This window comes from Hevea brasiliensis, chromosome 9 (assembly GCF_030052815.1).
Source record: "Hevea brasiliensis isolate MT/VB/25A 57/8 chromosome 9, ASM3005281v1, whole genome shotgun sequence".
Lineage (NCBI taxonomy): Eukaryota > Viridiplantae > Streptophyta > Magnoliopsida > Malpighiales > Euphorbiaceae > Hevea > Hevea brasiliensis.
In genome coordinates this window covers 7,468,345-7,481,053 of record NC_079501.1, presented here as the reverse complement: position 1 = coordinate 7,481,053, position 12,709 = coordinate 7,468,345, and positions in this window count along the sequence as shown.

The following is a 12,709-nucleotide window of genomic DNA, read 5'->3' as shown; positions in this document are numbered from 1 at the left end:
CATTTCACTCATCTACAATAATTTACAATTTATTTACAATATCAAAATTGAAATACATATCTCAAAAAGACTTACGTCATTTACTTATGTGCAATAAACAAAATGTAAAAATCTAATAACATGGGCCCTACTAAAATAAATACTGCTGAGGTGACTAGCAGACACCATCAGATTTGATAAAATCTCTATCAGGGCACAACTGCTGCGGCTGCTGCTGTGACTGTGTCTGGCCTCCAGTACCTACACGATGAAAAACTAACGCACTAAGCGAATTGCTTAGTGGTGCATAATTTTAAAAGAATAATAATTGAATAATTAAAATAATAATTCTAGGCTAATTTCATAAATTCTAAGTCTTTACATATTTATTTGACTTTGGGATTAATTTATTTATCAGGATCTTATCTGTACATTTATTTCATTTTCAGTCCCTTTAAAATCATATCAGTGCCCAAGTAACCTATAACAAACTATAAAGGTTGGATACACGAGAGTATACTAGTTAGACAACCATATGTCTACCCTGTATACAACTGTCATGTCAGGCACAACACTAGCAAGCAGGCTTTCAAAGCCATAAATGAAATTAGGCTCAATGGCTAACGGGCAGGCATATAGCCTGTAGAACAATCATATCAGACATATTTTATCGATCAATGATTATTCATGTAGGCAGTACTGCTATCTGTAGTCCCTAATTGGTATACCAATCGATCCAAACTATATATATATGTCTAGGTTTACTTTAAGCAATTAAGCATTATCAATTACTTATTAGAAATTTCATGTCACTTTATAGTGGGAAAGTAGGTCCCACATACCTATTTCATTTAATTCAGTGTTTAGCAATATATTAGGGTTAAAACCCTACCATAAAATAGTTTGTCTTGTGAACCTTTTCTTTAGGTTCAGTTTTAATATCTTAACTTTACCTATCAATTTGATTACTTTGTGGCCACTGTTTTGTAATACCCTCACATTTGACAGCCCCATACAGTTTACTATTCCGGCGACAGATATCTATCCGAACAGTCACGATGTCTATAACTATATCTGTGACATCCAGAAAAGCCATGAACAAAAATTAATAGCAATTACATGAAAGTAAAATGGAAATGAATAAAACAAAGCATATGGGTTAAATGAGCCAAGGTCACAGCTATGAGTGACCATACAGGGAAGTGACTGCGAGGTCAGTTGTAACCCCAATTTCGTACGGAACATTGTGACACTACAGTCCTAAAAATTATTGCGAAGCTAGTGGAAATGAGAAAACCGCAGAAAAGAGGTGAGAAGTAGGTCAAATAATTAGGTCAGGGTTCAAAAAAAATACAGAATTATTGGTAAACCGGGTCAGACCGGCAAGGGGCAATTTGGTCTATTCATCCTTAGAGGTGAATCTTGGCCTAAATGTCCAATAAAATGTAAGAAATTAAAATTTCGAAATATAAATTTAAATTGATGAGTTTACGGAAAAAGAAAGGAAAAGAAAAAAGAAGAAATTAAAATAACTCTTTATGACATCATCCTAGTGAGGTAAACATGACCTTATAAATTTATAATTGTAATTTATAGAAATTATGGGATAATGCCTACATAAAGAGACAAATTAGAAAAAAAAAAAAAAAAGAGGAAAATTTTAAATGTAGTGACTTATGATATCAGGCAAGCATCATAAATAAATAAGTAAATAAATAAATAAATAAAATACTACCCAATTAAATTTTGACAAAACACTTAAGTGATATATAAGAAATTAAGTAAAAAAAATTTGTGTCATCTTCCTCACTTATTAGTAATGGCCGAACCATCTCTAGTTTCCTCTCCCTCCATTTTCATTTTTACAAGCTCATGAAACCTTGTCTATCCTCCATATTTCCCATAATTTTTTTGAGAGAAAATTTTAAATTACATCTCGGTAGGAAGATTATAAGCAAAAGAAAGAAGAAAACTTGAAGAATTAAGAAGTTAGGAAAGCTCCATATAAGGTTAGTGAAGTTATTCCTAACTTTCTCTTTATATTCATGTTTAAGCATGAGAATTAAGTTAGAAATTGTTAAAAATAAAACAAAAATAATATGTATAGAACTCCATGGAATTTTGGCCAGCCATGGTAATTAGGGTTTTAATGGTGTTTATTTATATCAAACATGAATTATGATGTGTTAAGAGGTGTTGAGCATGGTTAGTGAAGTGAATTTGAATGAATGGTGTTAATTGGAAAATTAAGATTCTTGACCTTAGAGAAATTGGGAAAAAATTTGGAGGTTTTTGAAATTGAGAATAATTGACCTAATTGAGACTCAATTTAGTCAATTGGGACTAATTAGGGTGTGTTAGAATGGTGAGAAGTGAAACCAAATTCGAATTGGTAAGGGTCCAATTCTGGACAGCCAGACCTTGGTCTACTTAGAGGACCAAAACTATAATTCTGCTACTCCAATTGGTGTGAGACCAATTGGAGATAAAATTAGACACATAATGCCACAATTTTCATGTAGAAACCCTACCCTGAAAATGACTTTAAGTTAGTGAAAAATTAGGTCAAACCCGGATTAGACATACTGTCACTGTACAAAAATGACCAAATAAATAGTATTTGTTCATTTGGTCATAACTTGGTGTATAAAGGTCCAAATGACCTGATTTTTGTTCCATTAGAAAGCTATGACATAGTACTACAACTTTCATGAAGAACATAGACCCAAATTCTGGCCAGAACTAAGTCAATTTGTCAACCAAAATTGGTTGCTCAAAACTACCAGAACTAAGAATTTGCCCATAATTCTGGGTTGTTATAAATCCAGCCAGCCTTAGAAAAATAGACATAACTTGAGCTACAAAACTCCAAATAGAGTGATTCAAAAAGAAAATTAAAGCTAAGACAATAAGGAATAACTTTGATGAATGGCACTTAGCCAAATTCCCACTGTAGACAGACTAATGGAATAGTAAAATACAGTGAATCAAAACTGAATTTTTAGAATTTCACTTAGAGAAATTAGAAATTGAATTGGCAATTAATGCCAACAAATTTAATACTCAAAATGTGGTATGTGGGTGTAATTAGAATTCACATACCTATTAAGTATGAAAAAGTCAACATGTTGACTTGAATAGTGACATGAATAGTGCCACTATATACAAAAATATAAAGGACCCGAAATTTTAAACCGTAATGGGTAGGATAAGTCTGCAAAAATGAAATTTTTGAAATTGATTATTAGAAATGGATTGAATGGATACTGAAGCACTGTATAAATATATGTTTCAGTTGGAAAGGGATCTTCGAAGGAAAAACGAAAATTAGAGTAAACTAAGCCAACAAAGAGGTTTGTGCACAATTAGTCTTTAATTTATAAATACTATACTTGTTTTGAATGATTAAATGATATTATTGCTACATGATTTATGTTTGTCAAATCGTGATTTCATCTCATCAATTATTAAATAGTGTTAAAGTATAAATGAATTCGGTTTCGGAAAATTGTGATTGAAATGGGATTTACATGGAAAAATTAGAAATCAGTTTTGAATCGTGATGGGTATGGAAATTATTGGTTATTAGAATTAACATTGAAATTAATTTGTATTGTGATTTGATACTCACAAAAAGGGCAATGACATTTATGATGTTAATTTTGTATCTCACTACAAATGCTCGACATGTTATTACCCGTCTCTTATTTGTTGAGGAGACACTAGAGTTAGTTTTGTTTTGATTACCATGGTATGTGCACATGCTTAGATCTTCCTCTTATCAGAGATTATATATAAGTTTAACTTGGCCCTTTTCGAAAGTAATTTGTTATGGATGTCGCAAGGAATTTTGCGGTCGCCTGAACGAACCCTCACCGAAGTGGGAAAGAGTGAGGAGTCGCCACCTTAGTTTTGAGGGAAACTAAAGAAAACCATTTGTGAAAATAAATTGAAATAAGACCACTTCAAGACAGAGATTCTAGGTTCGGGGTCCGTAAACGGGTGGAGAAGGTATTAGGCACCCCACCTCGTCCCTTAATAAGGGTAAGTAGATTTATCTTTGCATTAGTTAGAAGGGCTTGAATGGACATGTTAATCCTTTTGACTAAAGGAACATTTGATTTTTCACTAAATTTGGATCACCCAGATACATAAGTAAATGAGACAACCTTAGTGAGTTACTGTTGTATGTTAATTTTATTTGTAAGGAATATTTTATTAAAATTTTAATTTAAGAATCGGATAAGAACTCTTCTCTGAACTCTTTAATATTTGTTAAAATTCTGAGTTGAGACCGGATAAGAACTCTCCTCCGATCTCTTTTAAATCATTAAAAATTTTGAGTTGAGACCGGATAAGAACTCTCCTCCGATCTCTATTTAATGTTTATTAAAATTTTGAGTTGAGACCGGATAAGAACTCTCCTCCGATCTCTATTTAACGTTTATTAAAATTTTGAGTTGAGACCGGATAAGAACTCTCCTCCGATCTCTATTTAATATTTATTAAAATTTTGAGTTGAGACCGGATAAGAACTCTCCTTCGATCTCTTCGAAATTTGATCGCAGCTGTATATCTTAAAAGCCTAAGTTTAAGAGTTCCGGTATTTAAAGGTGCCAAAGGTCGAAATAAGACTTCTTTTAACTCGTTGGCGTTTTGTGACTAAATAAGGGGCGTCATGCGGGATTTTGCTGATCTCCCCTAAGGTCACTTTATCAGTATCCTATCTGTACCCTTTTTCTTACCTGAGTCTTGATTTTCATTCCGCCTTATGGCATTATGCCGGATCGCCTTCTACGTCAGCCTAGTGATTCAATTTTGCTATTTCCCTGACGTGTTATTTAAGCCTTCTTTTTTCAAAGACATTTTAAACACAGTTACCTACATTTTGTCTAGCTGTTTCTACGTAACTCGGGACTAGATGACTTACGTTCAGAAATAATAAAGATTAACGGAAGTGTGGGTTAACCAACACGGGAGTAAACTTAGAACATATCTTTTCTTTGTTTTTTTTTTTAGCGTGACATAAACTTAAAGAAAACAACAGGTATAAGAAAGAGAACAAAGGAAATACGTGAAACGAGAGCTAGACTTAATAAAATGGCAATATTAACACTGACCTGTAGGGAGTCGAGTCTATTGAACTAACTACAGAATCGCAGAAAGTGGCAAGATTGCAGGTTGGCAGCCGGAGGACTGTGGTTTGCCTCGAAATGAAGTATTCTTTGTTAAAATGTAAACAGGTCAAAATAACCAAGCTTGAGTGGAGTAGAGCTTAGATAATATGAATGGAAATAGAGGATAACAGAGACAGAAAGTGGGAGTGCCACAGGATAATGAATGAACTGAAAATGAAAAGTTTCAGTATTCCAGAATCCCTTTTGCAAGAAAACACTTCAGAAAACTAGTTTCAAAAGTTTTTTTCTACGAAAACTCAAAATAGCAGAGTAACAAACTAAATTAAGTTTCAGAGTTATTCCACTATAGTCACTGCCTCTTGCCTATATTTTCCGTCCCTTGAACAGTTTTTTCATGCAGGTATTTATAGGAATCGGGTGCTCCCCATGAAGGGTCAGGATTTATTTTGAGGGAGATGGAGGGTCTGGATTTTGAAGGACATGATCGGATGCTTGAGAATTAAAGAGAAACAAAATGAACGGCTGAGATTATTCTTCAGAATATTCGTCCTTTTCTTCTTTCAATCTGACGGTCTCAAATCCTCTTGTCCGGAGCGATCTGAGGGCTAAGAGCGAAAGACGCTGGTCTTGTCGTCTTCTCTCTTGATCCAAGGGTTCCGGGTTCATCCTTACAAGTGAGATCAACGGTGGAGATTGGGATGTACAAGACTGTCATGACATACCCGCACTCACAAGATTGTGCGGGCGATTCTTAGGCGTGCGGTGGAGATCTCGTCTGCCACGCTTTAACTACCTCGGCTCTGATTCTGACGACGGTTATTTGGGATTTGTCTTATTCTTTTTGTCTTCCAATCCCTCCCCCTTTTGATCTTCTTGACATGTTCCTATTCCGATCTCTCATGCTGATCTTCCATCTTCCGATCTCTATTCTTCAGATCCCTTAATCAGCCCTGGTCCGGTCGAAGCATTAATTCCTCTCGATTCAAGCGTCAACCGTTTTCTGCTTAGCAATAAATGCCCGATTTTCCCCTATATATACCCCTGACAGAAGGAACCCCCCTCATTCGATTTTCCTTTCTTGCTTTTTCTTTCTTGTTTTAACTATTCCGGCAGTAATTCCGGCTACGACTGTGGCTTTTGATCCTCTTCCGATGGACTTCTTTACCCACCGACTGAAAATTTACGATCCCGGTGATCGAATAATCGTGAAAACCTTAACTGATGATGGTGAGAGAACTGAATCGATTGACCGATCTGGGTTGCGGACTTCGATCGTGCCGATCTCGAGTCGCTCAACTGGAATAATCAGCGAACCGATTTCGGCTGAGCAGATTGCTAATGTTCGGCCAATCCCTGGCGATTGCTCTTCCGAGCTTATTCGGCTCCTCACCACATTGGGTGTTCCGACAGCGGTTTCCCTTCACATTGGGTGTTCCGACAGCGGTTTCCCTCCACATTGGGTGTTCCGACAATGTTAAGCTCGATCGGCGACACTCGTGGATCGATCACAATGTTGGCTATTGACATAGGCTTCTTTAGATAGGATGTTTCACGATCTTTAGAGGTCGGCCTTTTGATGTAATCGGATGTAATCCGATCTTGAGATCGCCAAATGATGTAATCGATTTTTGAAATGTACTCCGATCTCTTGAGATCGCCCAAATGATGTAATCTGATCTTTTGGAAATAAAGATTTTATTTTGTCAATTATTATCTTATTAATTATTTTCCGAGCTCTAATATGATTATCCGATCTGTAATTCGAAACACCTGGATCTACCGCTCTATAATTAACCGATCTCTTTATGGAATCTTGGGAATATTCGTGAGACGTGTCAGAACAGCTGGCGAGTCCCGCTAACCGATGCGCTGCCTGGAACCTCGTGAGCATTAAATGCTCGGACGAGTATAAATAGGGGTGGGGGGTTAGCCATTTGCTCCTGTATGTCATTTTCAATCTCTCGCTCACAACCTCAAAGTTCTCTCGTTTACTCAAGTTCTTCCGACGCCGATCAGACTCCGGTAAGGGCTTTGATCTTCTTTTTAGTTTAAGTTCTTTATTTCCTTTGAAAATGAGCGGTGCCGAGGGTCAGAGAGCGACGAGCCCTCCTTCCATTCAGTTCTCGTGGTCGTCTGATGAAGAAGAGGTGGTCGGGCTAAGCGCGCAACCAGAACCTCCTAGGGTCTCCGTTCCAGCTCGGGGGCGGATCGCACCATCAAGGCATGCACCTCCTTCGGGGAGGGAGAATCTTCCTATGGACGAGCTGCCATCGATCTTGCAAGAAACCGATCTGCAGTCGTTTAGCCAGGAGTACAACATAGAGCCCGATTCATATGAACTTATCCGGTGTCACGGCGATCACCGAGCCGATCACTCCTTTGAAGAGAATGACATGGTGATGGTATACGAGGAACAGTTAAAGGCCGGTCTTCGGTTCCCTCTGGACGACTTCTTCAAGGAGGTCCTAAAATTCCACCGAGTGTGCATCGCCCAAATTCACCCTAACTCGTGGCGGATCTTGGTAGCCTTTCGAGGCTTGTGTCGAGCTAAGGGAATCAGACCTACGGCTAAGGTGTTCGCCAAACTGCAAAGGCTAACTCGTCGAAAAGACGACGAGCATTGGTTCTTTCAGGCGAAGCCTCATTGCGGGCTCTTCACCGATCTGCCCTCCTCCCTTAAGAATTGGAAGAACCGCTTCTTCATTCTGAGGAGCAAAAATCCGACCTGCTTCGAGGACTTCCCCCGTAGCTGGTGGCACCAGGGGCCCTTGATTCCAAAGCGCATTACCCTAAACAAAGAGGAAAGCCTAATAGTGCTGGAGCTGAAGAATCAAGCTGCCACTCAAAAGTACTCCTGTTTAGATGCGGTGACTGCCGAGCTGCATCATTGGACGATGGAGTTGATCACGGGCGAAAAGCGCGGGCTTCAGCTCTCTGATCTTGGCATCGGTATTTTCTATTTCTCAGATCTTTGGACCTTATCGATCTCACTGACCTCTTTTTTGTGTAGGTATGGCGGGCGGTGAAGGTTCCAGGAAGCAAAAGAAGGAGAGAGAGATTTCCCGGAAAATAAAGGAGATGAAGCGTTCGGCCCTACTTCAAACTCCCGGCCATGAACCAGTGGAGACACAAGGAGGCCCGTCCCGACCTTCGAGGCCGCCGATCACTGAAGCTGTCCGATTTCCTCCTCAACAGGAAGAGCCGCCTCCACTTCCTTCAGCTGTTCCAAGCACAGAAGGGGGTCGTTCTCGACCTCCTACGAGGCCCTCTTCTCGTGGCGCCCAAGTACTGATTGCCTCCCTAGAGAACAACCGGACCGTTCGGGAGAACCCCGATTTTGCCAAAGTTTTGTTGTCTTCCATCTGCCTTCGGGAGGATCGGGACAGACTGTCTCCGGACAATCTCGACGACATCCTAACCCGATCCATGAGTCTGATTGTAGAGTGTCTGGTGAACCAGCACATAGTTCGGGAAAAGGCTCATCGCCTGGGTAAGGAGATCGAGAAGAAGAATCAGGAAGTGGCTTCTCTCCGATCCCAACTCCTATCCACTCAGGATTACATATCTCAAGTTGAGGGGCGGGCGAAGTTCTATGAAGACAAGCTGGCCGAACAGTCTCATGTTACGGTGAAAAGGATCGTGCTCTCGGGAAGTCCAGCGCCGCCAACGGCTTCTCAGGTCGCTCAACTTATCGAGGAGCTTAAGGCGAAAGACGAAGAAATGGTGACAGGAATAGCAGGTGCTTATGTGAATGCTCACCAGGACCTCTTAGCCGAACTCCAGAAGCGTTACCCAGAGGAGGACTTCTCTTGGATGGCTGACCTGGCTCCCGGGGGCGAGGGTGAGGATAGTGAGGAGGAGGGAGAGGGTGAGCGAAATGTAGATCAGGCTGGGGGTGATCCCCCAGCCGAATAACTTGTACAAATTCTGAAATGAAATGACTCTTTTGTTCAATGAATGGTTGTGATCGGAAAATTTCTAAACACTTGATTGTCTGAGTATATTGAAATAACTGAAAAAGATTATTAACCTAAGTGCGAGAGATCGGAAAACATAATGAGCATGAGATCGATAGGGAATCAACATTAATCGGGACTTGATTAAAATTGGAAATTTGACTTGAACACTTAAGATCGAAATCCTCATTAAACCGGACCAAAACCTTAACTCTTAAACTTTTGAAAGGGAGATCGGCAATAAAACTGGTAAGAAAAGATCTAGTTCACTTCGTTTATACTACAACGGATCGGAGAGATCGGTGAGCGATTTAATAGACTGGTAAGGATTTGACTGATGTGAGGACTTAACATTGATTCAATTCTTTGAGGAGGGATCGGAAATGTGACTGTCTATCAAAGAGAGATCGGAAATGTGACTGTCTATCAAAGAGAGATCGGAAATATGGCAAAGAGAGGTCGGAAATGTAGTTGGCTGGCAAAGGAAAATTTAGTGCTGGGGATCGGTTTCAAAGTTTATTGATTCTGGGGATCGGCCAAAATATGGTGTCGACAATGGATGTAATGTGCATGATTCGATCTCCCTAACCATAAGGAGTGAGAATTACTTCGAAGATGGCCCTTACGGATTAGTCCTGCATAAAGTTAGTGGAAATAAAAAAATAGTTTTTGGAAAGTGAGAAATGGTGATTTTAAAATGATATTTGGGTATAATTGATTTGAAAGAGATTATTTGTTTAATTGGTTTATACTTTTATGCCTTTACTTGTTTTATAATAATTATTTTCATAGTTGATGGAATTGTTTTAAATGTCCAATTACGATTGGAAAAATTTTAATTATTGACTAATGTCACTTAAATATTTGATTTGTATCATTGAAAATATTAACTTTGATTTTAGGAATTGTGAAGAAATCAACATTTCTAACTTTTGTTCTGAATTGTCACAGTGTATATATATATATATATATATATATATATATATATATATATATATATATATATATATATATATATATATATATACTTTAAATTATAGTTGTGCACCACTGAGTTCACCGCTCAGCGATAACTTTATATGCTGTCGCAGGTGAAAGGAAAATAGAGCAGCTGAGTAAGATTCTTTAAAGACGCAGTAACACCCTCACTGTAGCAATTATGTACATTCTACTATTTCGGTGACTGGTGTCGGTCTGGACAGTTAGAACGTCGGGAAAAATATTTAGACTAGAGTGATGAGTCATAAATAACTCAAATAATATAAGAAAAATTTAGGAAAAATTTTAGAAATAAAATACAACAAAGTTAAATGAGCCGGTGCCCCAGCAATGGGTAACCTAGTAGGAAGTTGCGATATTTACAGCTAGGAGCCCTAAATCCAGGAGAAAATTTATAAAATAATTTTTGAGACTCCAGAGAAGAGTCATTAAGGTTTCGATGGCATTAGAATACCAAGAAAATGCTTAGAAAAATTTTTAATTTGGTACAGACAATTTTAATCTGTTAAGCCAAATGGATGACATTTTGGTTATTTCGTCCTCAGAGACGATTTTTGACCAACTTGCCCATTTAAGTAAATAAATTATATGGCTTAAAATATGAATTAATATTGAGAAAACTTAAATTAAAAATGATAAAAGAAAGAAGAACAAGAAAGTAAAAACAAAAATAAGATTTAAGTTAATTATTACACAAGGATGATATCATAAAAATGGGTAACTAATTAAATGTTAACAAATAATTACTAAGGGATAAGAAATAAATAAAAAGAAAACAAAATTGACTAAGTTTATCATTTTCCTCATTTCTACCTCCCATGGCTGGCACACCCCAAATAAATGTCTTCCTCCATTTTAGTTTTAATTGAGCTTCATTTCTCCCAAAATTTCCCCATAAAACCCTAAACACCCTTCACAAAAATTAATCCTCACACCAAGAGTAAGCTTTTGATTGTCATAAAGTGTAGAAATTCTAAGGTTTATACAAGTCCAATAAGTGTCACTTAAAGGTTAGTGCACTAACTTCTTCCTTTCTAACTTTAGATATGGTGAGCATGCCTAAATAAGTGTGAATGGCAAGAAAATTTAAAGAAAATACTAAGGACTTAAACTTCTTAAATTTGGCAGCCATGAAATCCTTTAGGGTTTAATGTTTTTATTTCATGAAAATTTGTCCCATGATGATGCTTGTTAAGTTGATATGCTCAGGAAGTAGAACGAATTGAGTTTGTACCAATTTGGAAATTATTTGATCCATTACCAAAATTTCAATTAAAGGCTTTTTAATAAATATTCAACGTTCCCATCATTATAAAAATAATCGGAAATTATTTTAAAATCTCGTGTAGTATATTTAATGGGTTATCGGTAGATGAAGTACGGTAATTTATTAGATATACTACGGGATCATGTTACGTCTTACGAGGAGTGGGGTGTGACATGTTTGGCCATACTTCCTTCATGGAAGTTGTTCCTCTATGTCTTGTCTTGTTTTCCTTTTTGAATCATATCATTTGGATTTCTGGAATTCAAGTTATGGTCAAATAACCATAACTGGTTCATTTCCTAATTCTAGATCCTTAGCTAGGCAGATTTTGAAGTTACACTTTACCATTTTAATTGAACATGTTGCATTCACTTTTAGGCTTAGTGTTCTTCATAGAGTTTGTTGCCCTATGTCTTATGGTCACTCAAAAATTTGGATTGTAATCTTTCAAATTTTGTAGAATTACTTATAGCCAAATAACTGGCCTGGACTCAAGTACCTTGTGCCAACAGGATTCCAGTTAAGGTCAGTTGCTTTGATTCAACTTTTAGGGTTCTTACATTCATAATTTGAGGAAAGTGTCTAAAATAAGGTTGGAGTCCTATTTCTTAGATTTCCAAAACAATATGGTTCATCCCAATTGGAGCTTTCTAGTAGGAGATATGACTAAAAGACTATTCTAAGGTCATGTGGTCACTTAAGAAATTTCCAGAATTTGCATACTAAATTGATCTAGCCAATTGACCTAGTTCCTTTAATTTTTGAGTTTTGGTCAAAATACTAATATTGTATATTAATGTCTTGTAGAAATTTTGCCACTAATTTCATTGCATTTGGATTTCTGTAGACCAAGTTATGGCCTCTTTGCCAAAACTGGCTAGGTAAGCTTATGTATAGCAATTTATGGGCAATATGGTTCTGGATAGTTTTGTGACCTAAGTTGGGCCAACAATTTGGTTTGATTTAAGACATTTCTTGGCTCTTTGGTCTTCATGAAAATTGTAGTCCTCTATCTAAGCTTTTAAATGGTATAAAATTCAGGTCATTTGGACCTGTCTAGAGGGAGTTATGGCCAAATGAATGTGTACTGTTCATTTGGTCATTTTTATGGGTTTACTATTTGGTCATCTGGATTGGGACAACAATTTGGTCAAGTTCTGGAAAGAATTTGAGTATGGTTTCTTCATGAAAAATGAATCATTTTAGGTATAGTTTCATCTCTAATTGGCCTAATACCAATTGGAGCAACACAATTTCAGTTGTGGTTCAAAACATACACTAGATTTTCATAGTCTCAACCTGCATGGAAAAGTACACTTCTAAATTTCATTTCCTCCAACTCCTAAACTACAAATTGACATTCATGACAC